The 14249-nt window shown below is 36.1% G+C and overlaps 1 pseudogene across 1 annotated transcript; it reads right to left on the reverse strand.

Moving 5' to 3' along the window:
• Window positions 1-5607: 5607 nt before the first annotated feature.
• On the reverse strand, window positions 5608-9201 carry LOC147297143 (uncharacterized; annotated as a pseudogene). The gene is made up of 3 exons (XR_015120067.1): window positions 9071-9201; window positions 6737-8120; window positions 5608-6252 (listed from the first exon to the last, which is right to left on the reverse strand). The product of XR_015120067.1 is annotated as an uncharacterized LOC147297143 (transcript).
• Between the last annotated feature and the right edge of the window lie 5048 nt (window positions 9202-14249).

A 14249-nucleotide genomic window follows, 5' to 3' on the forward strand; every position in this document is an offset into this window, starting at 1 on the left:
TCATTAGACTTTAGAGATTATTCATTATATTTTATATATTTATTTATTTTTACTCATTGCGTACAAAATCACATAATGAACATAATGAAATGAAAGAGACACCCACTGAATATATATACCGCTACATGAGAACTGTACTCCCCAATCGGCTATATCATGAATTTTACTGGGTTTGGTCTAAATCAAAAAATTAATGAAAATGAGATTGAGGGCTCATCGCCAAGCAATGGCTCTTTGCCTTTGAACTTTTTGACTCCCAATCTCAATCCCAATAAAGTCCAACCAATTTACGTCATTGCATTTGTGGTTTGGAGTCGTGTCATTTTCCAACCTACTATAATGCTTTTCTTGTACTTATTGGATTGGATATTCGTTTTCTGTTTCTGAGCAATACATATATCTGTTTTGCAAAATATACAGAGTTACAAGCGTTTTCAAGAAAATAAAACTAGTGTTTGTTTGCTTATTTTTGTTAGGTGACAGGCAATTTTGACAATTCTGCATGCAAAGGTTTGGTTGATGTTCACCAATCACAACCATTATTTATATGAGGATTGTGATTCATACTTTATATCATTTGGCTTTTGGACACCACAAAAGAAAATCTTAGAGTGGGGCCATCCAATGGGTTACTGTGGATTCACATTGTTAATAATCTGGTTCTGGTCAGGAATGAACAATAGTTTGAAGCAACCTGTGCTTCTGACTAGCAAGTTAGCAAATGCCTGCTGATGACATCCTTGCATGCGTGGCAGACCTAAGAGAACTTTCTTGCCACAAATGTGTACCACAATAAATATCAGAGGGTTAGTACTTAACTGGTTAAGCTGCAACTCCCATCCCCACTCCCAAGTTGGGAGTGAAAGTCCGTGAAACTTAAGGAATGGTAAATTGGTAGTTGAAAGAAATATTAGAATAAGATTCAGGGGAGTAGGGTTCTAACTTTTGCATTCCATTTTGCACAACTTAACCATGGAGCACTTTACTTGCCAGTGCAGTACTAAACTAGGCATTCAGAAGGCTGAGAGCAAATGTAAACCGAATTCGGAGGAGTAAACCTTGGTATAAAAGAGATGTTTTAGACAATTAAACCTATAATAACCCCAGCAAATTTCCTACCTGAATCTTCTTATGTTGTTCTTAAATCTTGTTTCCTACCATCTCTAAAGGCATGTATCTTTAAACAAGAGACAGCAGCAACTGCAAAATCATCGTCAACACTTCCATAAAACCAGTAGCAGAAACTTGATTAAATGCTTGCCATGTAGAACCACATAGGATAAATTTCCATTGACAAGCCACAGGAGGTTTCTTATGACAAAAGAATGCAGCTGCTCATCAATATCCTTGATCATGACTTGCAAAAATACAGAACTAACTTCCAATCAGCAAAGAAATAAAAAATAAAAAGCAAGTACAGAATGATTTTTTGCATGAATTTCAAATTAGTATTATCTGCAATGAAGCCTCCTCCATATGTGCTTATCATCACATTACTAGCATCATCATGCTCTTTCTATAGATCAAAAGATCTTATACATTTTTAACTTTGCAATGAATTTCAAACTTGGGATAAATTTATATTTAATAAATCAAGATCTCCAGATATTGTTATAGTGGAATTTGTGTCAGAGGTTTAATGGCAGACATCTAACAGATAACACGATGTTTACAAAAAAAAATGCATTGCATAATCAATACAAGCGAAAGTACAAATTAATTTGAAGTAGATATGTAAATATTGGTTAGAGGCAAATCATATGAACAACAATATCATTTCAATGAGATTGCCTTAAATTTACTCTGATTAATTAGCATGGATGCATACACAGTGGGGGTGGGGAGCAAAAAAAAGAAAGAAAAACTTACAAAGTGAAAAATAAGTGACCATTTCTGAACCAGTGTGGCATATATTTTTACATAATCCAGAAAAATATTTCCTTGAAAATTATTTTCTTTCAAAAGGGAAACAGCTCTACACATACCAATAAATGCTCAAGTAAATAGGATTCTGATGGTCAAAATACAGCCACAACAATGCTACTGTTGTTGGACTTTTTACTGGCTTCAAATATACAAGCACCACAAATAGAAAAACAAATTAAACCAATGCTACGGGTGCTAAATGAATCTCTAAGGCAAGCTGCTGGTTAACTAGTAAGGTTCAATTGTTAGCTCAATCAAATAAATGATGTAATAAGAGTATCTATCAGAAATAATGATGAGATTAAGATAAGAGTACATATTTGGTAAAATAATTCAAGGGCATATGAAAAAATTCTCTGCGGACATGCGTCTACAAAAGGTTAAGAATTAATAACAAGCATTTCTGAGAAAGCAAAAAACCATATACAAGTTACCAATATGGTACCTTTCTCCACTGTTTAACCGTATTAAAGATAGCAGAAATCAATTTATTGTGATAACCTTGTGGCTTACTACTCATGTAAGACAAATCAGCAAACTCTATGCAGGATAGAAGATATTACAGAAAGAGGGACATCAAGATTTGAACCAAAACCTCATACAAGACAGGCTAATACTTATTAGACACTGATAACCCAAGATGCTTAAGGCTTCATGCATGTTTGAAGTGGATCAATAACATCACCAAGCTTATAAACCAAAACTAAAGTTGGACTAATTAGTAACAAAGCAAAGAGGCACAGCCACAACAACCATGTCCACCCACTTGCAAAAACACAATACATTTATTTCAATACAAGAGAATTATCTGCAAGGAAAAATAAATGGTAATGCTTCCTTTCTTTATTTGATATTTTAATACCAATTAATGGCATCTTCAAGGATAAAAAGGAACATAGAAATAAACTATTGAACATTGTTTAAGAACAGACCACAACTAGAGGTGCAGATATAGATTCCCTACTAGCAAAGACATTATATAAATGAAGCAGGTGCAAAGATACAAATTTAGAGATAGATCTAGATTTGTTTGGCCATCCACTTTTACATTAACAGATATTCCTGATCCAAAAAGGTGCGGAGTTCTTTAGACCGAAGAAGCTCTCTCTTCTAAGGCTTATCTGTTTCCATTGTCGATCTGGAGTTTGTATAAAAGCTACAGATGTAGAGATAGATCTAGATCTGTTTGTTCTTCCTCTTCCGCATTAGAAGATAATCCTGACCCAGAGGAGTTCTCCACATCTTTAAAAAGAAGAAGCTCTTTCTTCGAAGGCTCATCTGTTTCCATTGTATACTTAGAGTTGACCTTAGGCCTTTTCAATTCAGCACTTCCTCTGGCTTCACCTAAGCAACGCTTCTTACCTCCTTCACCTTGGTCAGGAGATCGACTGGGATGTTTATTAGGTTCCTTGAGGCTAGGTGACTGATTTGAGCTGAGACCTGGATCAAGATCAGTTACAGTATTCACAAGGTATGGAAACTTGCCACAGTTGTGCTCCTGAAAGTTTGACAAGGCATTTCCAGAAAAGGATGGCACACCATCCCTAAAAAATCGAAATTGATCAGTATTAAACTGACAAACTCCATTTGAGACCAAACAGAGTGAAGGATCCAAAGGGGCACTAGTGGGTACTATGCTACTAGATGGAGCAGATGCTGGAGAGGATAAAGGTTCAGAATTTTGGACTTCAGCATGATCACTGCCAGATGAAACCTGAGTTGTAGCATTCCTCATACAGTTCGCAGAGAAATTGCTTACATTAGCCCATCTATTTTCATTTGAGTAAAACCTAAACGGAGAGGTTACCTGACTGAAGAGAGTACTTGGGTTGCTCCCAGAAGCTCCAGAAAAATGTCTAGGATGGGACATAATGAGAGGTTGAGGAGTATTGTTGGTAATGCTTACTGAGTTACGAAAACGGCGAGGATAATTTGAGCCCCTCCTCAGTCTGATCTCATCTTGATGAGCCCTAAGATGGCCCCCTAGAGCCTGGGGATTGCTGAACACTTTGTTGCAATAGGAGCACGGGACACCCGCATTCTTCTCTACCTTTTCTTTGTTAGGGGTTAAAAGGAAATTCATTGTTGAAGTGAAGAAGGAGACCCTTAATGGGGCTTTTTGCAAGAAGAGAAAAAACTAGAAGGAGCAAGAATAATAAGCGATGAGGAAGAGTGTCTTGCTTCTTACTCCTATTTATATCCATTTGCAGGGGAAGCTACAGGTCATAGCGGTTAAGAGTAATTAATACAAACGACAATTTCTAATAAAACTCATTTAAGAAATTAGCACACAGAAAGCACAAATGGAAAAAAGTTGCTAGAACAGCTGCATGCAGTAGGAACTTTAAAGCAATCCTATCGGAAATAATCTGCATCAAGGATAGTCATAAATGCTAAGGAAATAAATCAACACCATGCAAAACAAATGTCATAGAACGACAAAATAGTACACCTACTATTACAGGGTTATGAAACAACGTGTCACTAACACATTTGAATCGGTTAAGGGTAATTTGGGAAGTTGCAAGTCAGCAAGAAAACATAGATGAAAGCATGCACTCAATATCATAATCTTACTTGTATAATGTAGGTATGGTTCTTTTTTTAATAGTCAGCAATCCCTATGGCTTTAAGATGGTAACTCATAAGTCTTAAATGTGGATGCATAGTGAATAGAAACGCACGAGCACATTGGTTACTCATTCATATGCCTCTGACAAGGTTTAATAATGTGACGCCAGCAATGCAAGGATCAACAACAGTCAAGTGTCCTTTATGAGCAGAAGTTGATTAAGAAATCAATTTCGCAAGCATTTGCATGCTATATCTGACAACAGCTCATTATCACCCTTAGTGTGTTTTAGTGAATTTCCATTAATATAACATTTTATTAAGGAATGTAAACTTGAGCTGTTTCATATGTGTACCTTGGTTCGATGTATGAGAAAAAACATTATGCACACATAATAAGATTAGAGCTATATCGAGATCTCTCTCCTATGACCTTGCTTTGCCAGAAAAAACACCAGGAATGGCCTATTTCAGTATAAGTAGATATATACATATGTACTAAGCATGCATATATATCTTTGTCATTCAGAAGCTTACACAGTAAAACACATCAAAAGAGGGATTCAAATAAATCACATAAAGGTACTAAAACAACCAAACACCGACCCACGTGTATCAATTAGTAAGAAAAAGCTTGGTTCTACAGTCACCATAATTGGACCAGGTTTAACAATAGACCTGCAAACATTGGCCGACTGATCAGGCCCACTTTGGTTCAGCTGCTCCACCAAGCAGGAGGATGCAGCGGGGCATACCAGCAGCATAAGAGCTGAGTTGGCATCAACATCATCAAGAGAGCAATTGAGTCTTGGCTTATTTCTTCTTTTGATTAAATCTCCTTTCCTCATAAATTTATTATAATTTCTCAAAATGGTGTTAGATTACAATAGTTTATGTAATTAGACCAATGTTATCTAAATCAGGTTGCATTTACGGTAAGGGATTAACGGTATAACCATATAAATACAAGTACAACGTGGCCTTACTTGGTTTGCTATTTCGGTGTGTGGTTCACACTGAAAACTCTCATTTGGGTCACCTTGTCACTTGTCAGGAAGTCTGTGCATGCATTCATGCACGTGTCTTTTTATGCTTGTCTGCATATACATATGCATGCAGGTTTTGTAAACATATAAATACATTTGAAGATCATGATCTTAAAGAAGGATAATTTAAGAAAAGTTCAAATATTTCAGAGAACTCCCATTCACTAATCCTTCTAATTGTTAACAAAAGCAGCAGAAGATAAAAACTTTCTGTTTCAAAACTTACCAATATGGAAATGGCCTTATAATAGCTAAACACTCAAGTTAAACCATATAAGAATGAAATTGACAAAGCTCATAATAACATCCTAAGTCTAAAAATTACAAAATTCCTTAAATATGGAATATTAAATTTTCCCCTAATTTAAGGAGATTTAGATATTAGGCTGTCTAATTATATCTACCTACAATTTCTTTCTTTGTTGTCATTTTTATTCATTTCTAACAGGTTGACTTAAAGTGACTAAAATACTATTGAGACAAAAAAAAAAAAACAAAAAGACTACCTTACCTTTGTTTCACCAGTGCCAGAAAAGCCATAGAGCGAACCTCGTTCCACAAAACCTTCTTCCACTGCTGGAGCATGACGCCAAAATAACATCTTTTTCACACGGTACATGGTAAGCATCATAACCATCTGTGTACTGTTTCTTTTGTGGGTAAGCATACGCCCACTTTGTTGTTTCCAGAAAAAATGGCGTTTATACAGCTGAAATAACGTTTTTAGGATGTCAAAAGACTACTCAAAATTGTAACATGCCCGACTGATTGGGTTTTGAGAGTTCTATTCAATATCATTTATGGTATCGAACAGAGAAAAGAAGAAACATATGAGATTGAAACCATTTTGGTTTGGATGAAATTGTTTCGAGTAGTCTTTCTCGAAACCATTTCAAAATATTGAATGGTTTCAGGTACTAGAAACCTTTTCAAGCTGGCTCAAAAGGGTTTTGAGTAAAGTATTTGAAATCATGTTTGCATTCTATATTGGTTTCAGGTACATTACTCAAAGCCATTTCGAGCTAGTTCGAAAATGTTTCCAAGATTAATATAAAAAGTGTCTCGAAAATAAATTTAATGAAAGCATAAGATGAGTACAGCATTAGAAAAAGATTACAACACTTTGTCTCTAAGATAATAAATTATTACAGTAACTAGGCAACTTCATGTTTCAGTTCTAGTAGCACACTCACTTTCGGAATTGAGATGAAGAGTAATACGGTTCTTGCAGGTTTGACGGTTATGACCAGTTGCACCACATCTCCCACACTTCCTTGTAGACTGCTCTTCTCCATGAGATTGTATTCTTTCCTTCTTGCGTCTTCCATATGACTGACGTGTAGTGGAAGATTCCTTTGGTGATCCCCCAACATCTTCTAATGCACATTCCCTAGCCCTCCAAGCTTTTCCATAACTCATATTCACCCCAAGATCTTTTCGCATATCCTCAATGATATCTTTTGGTTTATATTGGCATGAAACACCCTTGTACTTAGATTTTATATACTGACCAATAAGGGAGCTGCTTGCTTGTCGATGATCATGATGAATAGCATCTAATGAACAAGAGTGGCAACTATTATATATCCTTATCCTAAAATACTTGAAGTCTTGCGACTTGGTTGCACGGAGTCGCCACGTGCAGTTATCATTCACACAACCAACTTCAAATCGATCTTTCGTGGACTTCTTCACTCTGAACTCAAAATTGTTTTTCATTGCTGTAAGGCCTAACTTCTTCTGTAAATCCTTCTTGCTCTCATACAATGAACCTAGTGCTATATCTCCATCCACATTCAATATTGTATTAACCATTTTTTCTGTGAGTTTACGTGAATATTGAGTATTCTGTGGATCAGAATTAGAAGGATTAAGAGAAACATCATCAAATTGCATATTTTCATGAGGCACATTATCAAACTGCAAGTTGTCATGGGGCACACTATCAAATTGCAAGTTGACATCAGGCACATCATCAAATTGCAGGTTTTCCTGAGGCACATCATCACATCGCAGTTGTTATGTTCCACATCAACTTCTAAATTACTGTGCTGCTTATCATTTTCTAGAACATCAGGGAACAATCCAACACCACAATCCAAATTTTCTTGAGTCCCTGAGTTGAAGTCCATTTCCACTGGACCTGAATTGGATGCAATTGAATTTTGTTCTTCAAGTTCGGTGTGGGGATCTAATGAATGAAATTTGGTAGCTTGAGTTGCCAGGCCAAGTTGAGTACAGTGATTACTTCCACTTTCGCAAGCAAATACCCTATGCTCAAGAGTAATGCACAATGGAATTTTCCAGTCTCGGGCAAGACTTTCACAAATAAAAGCAGTCACATCATCATTATCTACTATCTCCACGGGATAGGTAAGAGACTTTCCACAATATACAGCCTTTATTGTAATTCCAAATTCATTTGGGTCTACCCCAATAAGACCATATAGTCTATCCCGAATTTCCTCATAAGTAACATTGTCAGAAACAACTAATGCCTTCGCCTTACCACCCTTATATAAAGAATTAACCCACTTCCCACCATAATTAATCAAAATTGTCAACTTAGACATTTTCCTGAAAATAAACTATCTTTAACAATTAGCAATGAAAGCAATTAGATAAAAAATTAATTAACAAAATATTTGTGAAACACATTTTTGAGCACTACTCAAATGTTTCTAGTAGTACTGAAAAGGGGTGTGATCCTATAGAACAGATCCTATTCAAGTAAGGTTGTCTCAATGGCATCTAATAGCACTCCACAACCAGTTCAACAATACTATGGTTGAACTGGCAACTAAGATAGTTAAAGACAGTTTTACTGCAAATAGAAGGTTCCATGAACCAATCTGGACCATAATGCAGACAGGTCAATGGCCCAATCAAGCCAGTCCACTGCGGGTTTAAAACACAACTACAGAACATGTAGAGTCTGCATGTACAACCAAAAAACATATTCTTATAGAGCCTAATGATAACTGGGATAAGACTGCTGCACATACATAAATGTACAACACTAATGCAACAAGGTACAGAAAATTAGAACTGATTAGGGAACCTATGATCATTGGTCTATGCACAAAAGTCTCCAACTTTTGGATAGGAGGGAACTCACATTAGCTATAACTGGGATAAGCAAGTTGATGTTACAAAAGAATGTAGCATGTTCTAACTTAGATGATTTTGGGCCCATTTTCTCTTATCAAGAGGAAACATGCGTCCACTTTGACAGTGCTTTAGGCCCCATGTTCTAACTTAGCATGTTCAAACTCATTCGATCTTTCAAGCTTCTAAGCAACCAAACCATAACCCCTAATCGATCCCTTGTCCTTCTTCTTCTTTGTGCTTTCTAACAAGTACCTAATTCTAAGCCCTAGCATAAGTGATCCTAATTTACATGCCCTAATCCACAACATAATTTTTATCTATTTTGGTGCAGAGGGGGGAAGAAACCCTAAAGCAAATCAACGGCATAATTTAATCCAACAATATTAAAGGTTAAAATAAAAAATTAAGACTCTTACGGATGGCGAAAGCAGCACGATGATGCCGACGATAACCGCGGTAGAGCCACAGACGGCGTCGTTCGGAATGCAGAAGCGGTTGTACGAGTGTTGAATAGGCGCCAAGGCTTGGCGGGTCTTGGGTTATTGGGTTTGGGTGTGGCTGATGTTGTGCCTTCAAGTCTCGGGTTATGGGCCTATGGGTGCCCCAAGAAAGGATTTTCCCAAGCGAGCCCAAAAGAGCCCTCCAATATTTTTTGAATAAAAATAAATTAAAATCAAATGTGAGGGTTTAAGTCTTTGGGGAGTATAGGTGAATTCATAAGTTAGATTAAATTAGATGAGGAGTGTAATTTATTGCAATACAAAAAAATGAGAATGTCTAAAAGTTAATCAAGCTCCAATAATATCATAATATAAAAACATCATATATTTGATTTAGTATCGGCGAGATCACTAGCCTCCTCTTGTAGGCATTACGAGAAAGAGAGAGAGAGAGAGGTGATCGGCTCCTCCATGCTTCTATTTTTTATTCTTTAAATGTTTTATTGTTTTAAGGCTTCCATTTAGTCGGTATCATTGTCATTTTGTTAATGCGTTGATTAGATATAAGAGTTTAATAGAATTTCCCAAGCATTTTTTTTTATAACAAAATGTAGAGTAATTAAGGGCTCCTTGGGCTTTTCCACAAACCTCATCCTCAGGTAACATGCATAGAATCCAAGATGATTTGAATGCCCAACTAATATATATGATTTGGACTGTCCTGGCAATACCTCAAGGACAAGGGTTTTGGTGTATACCTGTGGGTCTTTTAGTGGTAGAGAGAGGTAGCCTAGTACCCAGGCTTAATCAGTGTTGGTCCAAAATGTGGTAGGCCCATGGACACAAGTTGCTTCTTGGTGGTTTGTGCTTCATGTCTTCCTTGCAATTGTTTGCTTCAATTAATCCAAGAGAACCAAAACTACACTAGGGCCCAGATTAGGCCCATTGTACTTAATTAAGCTCGCTCTCATCGCCAGCCCATCAAAGCTGCCAAGTGCTTTAAGATCATAAGCTGGTGATTAATGTGATACATGTCTAAGCTAAGCTTGGTCTTCACACTTCACACTGCCTGATTTGGATTATGGCAATCATTTAACCATTTTTGGTTTGCTAGGCATCGAAAGTGTGGTTGAAATTAACTTTGGAATTGAAGTGATTTGTGAGTTCTGACAACACTAGCTGGATATTTATTTTGCATTCAACCGACATTTACAATTTATTGAAAGCCCTTTTCAACTTTATTGATGCATCAATTTGAGCATGAGACTTTGTCAACCCTGACAACCCCCATATAATGCTTTGTTCTTCTTTTCTTCACGCAAATTAAAAGACCCTAAAATTCATAAACAATGTTGCGTACGCGCAATATAAATATTTTTATGACAAAGGACATATGTATTTTGTCAACTACTCTGTTAGTACCTAATTTGGATTTTCAACTTTTTGGTTCATAGACTGAGTAAATCACATAACCATGAAACTTTACAGAACAAAAGCATAAACTAGCTATCAGAGGGACACGTACGAGTGTCTAGTACAGTTGGTCAGTTGGTCACGTACGAGTTGTCAATTTCACATTCTATATGATGTGTCCTTTGCTTGCTATTACTAGCTAGCTAGCTAGCTAGCTAGACCAAGGCACTAATCAAGCCCTGTTCCTCGTCCTCTTGATCAATTAATCTAGAATGATGATTAAGATCTCCAAAATATAATGTATTAGAAAGAAGCAAAACAGGCCCTTGTGGAATGGAATTTTAACATAAAATTGTGCTAGGGAGTAAGGTATAATTTTCACTATTAAATAGTGGATGTATGATATATATGCAGTGTCCACACCAAAAATATATATTCTCTTGAATATGACCAAATTAAACCCACAAATTAAAATATCAACGTTTCCAAAATACACACTCAATTAAAAAGATGGAAAAGACAATGCAGTATGCAGTATGCAGTATGCAGTATGCAGTATGCAGTATGCAGTATGCAGTATGCAGTATGCAGTATGCAGTATGCAGTATGCAGTATGCAGTATGCAGTATGCAGTATGCAGTATGCAGTATGTATCGGAAGTCATTGCACGCACATGCACAATTTGTCCCACTACTCATTCCATTGAATCAATTTGATATATAATGTAATATTCCATGATCCATATATTGCACACATCAAATCTTCTTCGGAATGTATATAGCTATACCATCATTTGATCATTTGGCAAAGTAATTGTAAGATGCTAGAAAGACACGTAAAAGTTCCATCACTGTAATTGATCGAGTAAGGATAATGAATTTAATTTTGTCGAATTGCCAAAACTAGCTATTAGTTGTGGAAAATGGAAAATTGACATGGACTCGTCGATGAGTTATAGTGTATATAAATGGAAATATGACATGGACTAATATTGAACAAGTCTTCTAGCTCTACAAGTGGAGAGGATTAAACTCATTCTGGCTAGTGACATCTGACAACTGACATGCTATGGTTTCGTATTATTAGCTAGGATTAATAAGTGCTGTAGCTTGGTGAGTTTGTCACTGTTTTGCCAGTTATAATATATGATGTTTGCAATTGCTGTGCCACATATATATAAGATGTTAATTGTTGTGGGATTAATTTGTTTGACGTATGCGCAACTTGGTTAATTGCTCCACAACGCTCTGGCCCATTTGGAATATACAGACCATATATATCAAACACTTTGTCCATTAGTCAGCTTGATTGGCAATAATTTTTAGTCAAACTTTTCTCTTGAAAATTTTGATAAACCCCATGCAGGATAATAATGACATACGTCGAACCATTAATATTAATCACACTCCGATCGAGTACATATATACTATATGCACGACAATCCGATTATTATGTCTTGGAAAGATGGGATCTATTACGATTCGATCAAGGGATATGCATAATTAGTACTGTCCAAATTAAATTAATTAAAGAGCTAGTCAAAGAGAAAGCAATTAACATTTAGACATGGTTGGAGAGATTAAAGGAAGAATAGACAGTAGGGCCTACATTAGAAATTGCATGTTGGTCTAAGATTTTCCCCGTTTCCCAGATACCATTGGTCTGGTTCGATCATGCACCAGGACCAGTACACAACCAAGAAAGCTAGCTAGCAAAAGATCGAAGCGTTCAAGTGGAAATTTAGCCAACTGATTGATCAATGGAGAAGACACTACATTATGAATTTATGTGAGAGGTAGAAAGAGAGGAGGTAGTGGAAAAGTAGTAACACATGATAACGTATGAAACTCGATCTAGCTAGCTAGCTTGAATAGAAATTAGAATTACGTGATTTGCCCAAACACACCTACAGACAAAGAATCCACCATGTGTATCATTCCGAATATCTTGTTATCTTGTGTTGCAATCATTCCTCCTAATTAAGTAGAAAGATTAATTAATGTGACCCTTTCCAAAACCCATGAGCGACTACTTTTCTAGTTAATTGCTGATTAATTAAGGACACATCAATTTCCACAATCTGGCCGGCTATCTTAATTTGCCCAAAGATTCTTTTCTTTTGAGATCAAATATCCAACCACTTTACCTCATATTCCATGCATATATTGTACATCCCATGTGCCACCATATTCAATCCCATGATCTCTCAATTCCCTCTCTCTTTCTCTGTCACACACACACACATGCACACATTCATAGAATGCTGCCCTTCCCGGCCTGTCTTGCACCTTTTGACCAAGGTCCAACATTTTAATTAATTTCCTCTCTAAAAAAATCAGCACGCTTTATATACCTAATTATTGGGATTTTCTTTTCTCTCTAGAAGAATTTGACCTCCTTTTCTGGTAGAGAACATGCACAAATCTAAGAGAGAGAGAGAGAGAGAGTGACCTTCTTTTCTGGTAGAGAACATGCACAAATACAAGAGAGAGAGAGAGAGAGCACGAAGAACAAAAATATTTAAGCTAGGGAGACCGGCCCAATATAATTTTTTAAGAAAGCATCATAAAGTTTTCCAACATAGAAAAGTTAAAGTAGATTACTAGCTTGATCTATGGCATTACTTAATTAATTAGTTAATTAAAGTAGATAATTAGCTACTTAATTAATTAATAGAAGCGGAAGGAGTGGTAAAGGTAGGTAAGCCTTGGCAGTTGGTAGTTTATTCGGGTCAGTCAGATCAGTTGGAGGAATCTTTGCAATTATTTTATCCATCTCATTTGCAATCACCAATTATTTTATCAATAAAAGTAGGAGAAAGATATAGAGGTCCACATGATTTGCATCCCAATATGCATACACTGTGCTCATCCAGTGACTGCATGTTTGTGTGTTTCTTTGGTACTGTGTCTGAAAGAGAAGGTTGGGCAAGCAATTAAGCTAGGGTACGTATAATAGTATTCTCTTTGATTTGCATAATCTTTACCTGCCAAACTATTTTGAAAAAGGAAATTAAAATAATTGAAGGGGTTGTCTTGTACGTGTGAATTGAAAGCTAGGGCCCTAGCCTCTTAGGTGCAATCAAAACTTACTAATTAATATATATTAACCTGTAGTTAGGTACTACATTTCTTCAAACAAACAAAAATAGTAGTTAGGTACTGTATTACACTATTACTTAAAACTCTTTTGAGTTTTGAGTAGTCAATTAATGTTCAGTAATATTCCACTATATATATACAATCTTAATTTGACATTTCGTTCAGCACTACAGCTAAGGGAAGAATTAAGTCTTCCTTAATCTAGCTTGTTTGTTAAAGTAGAAAAAGATTAAAATTAACAAAAGGTTAACAGGTACATTCAGCAAAAATAAAAATTCATCCCAAATGGTGCGAAGAATAGAAATTGGATCCTCAATCTTTTTGGTGTTAATGTTGTGCTTATGTCCAAAAATGTTTTTGATGGAGGCTAGAGGTTATCTTAATTAATTCTAATGTGGGTGTACACATGTGCAACCATGTGTGCACGTGGGAGTATGGAACCCAACATTATTTGAGTTGAGTATTCTTGAATGTAGAGTGGATCTTATAAGTCATATTTCATCATGTTTAAAATAAAGTATACCTCAACTAAATGTATATATATACTACAACATATTTCATATTTTGTCTCAGTCACTAACTGCACATTAGGACTGCTCATCATATAATTGAATGCCATATTTATTTATAAAAGATGGTCT

Source organism: Dryas octopetala, chromosome 1 (assembly GCF_963921425.1).
Source record: "Dryas octopetala chromosome 1, drDryOcto1.1, whole genome shotgun sequence".
NCBI classification, from domain to species: Eukaryota; Viridiplantae; Streptophyta; class Magnoliopsida; order Rosales; family Rosaceae; genus Dryas; species Dryas octopetala.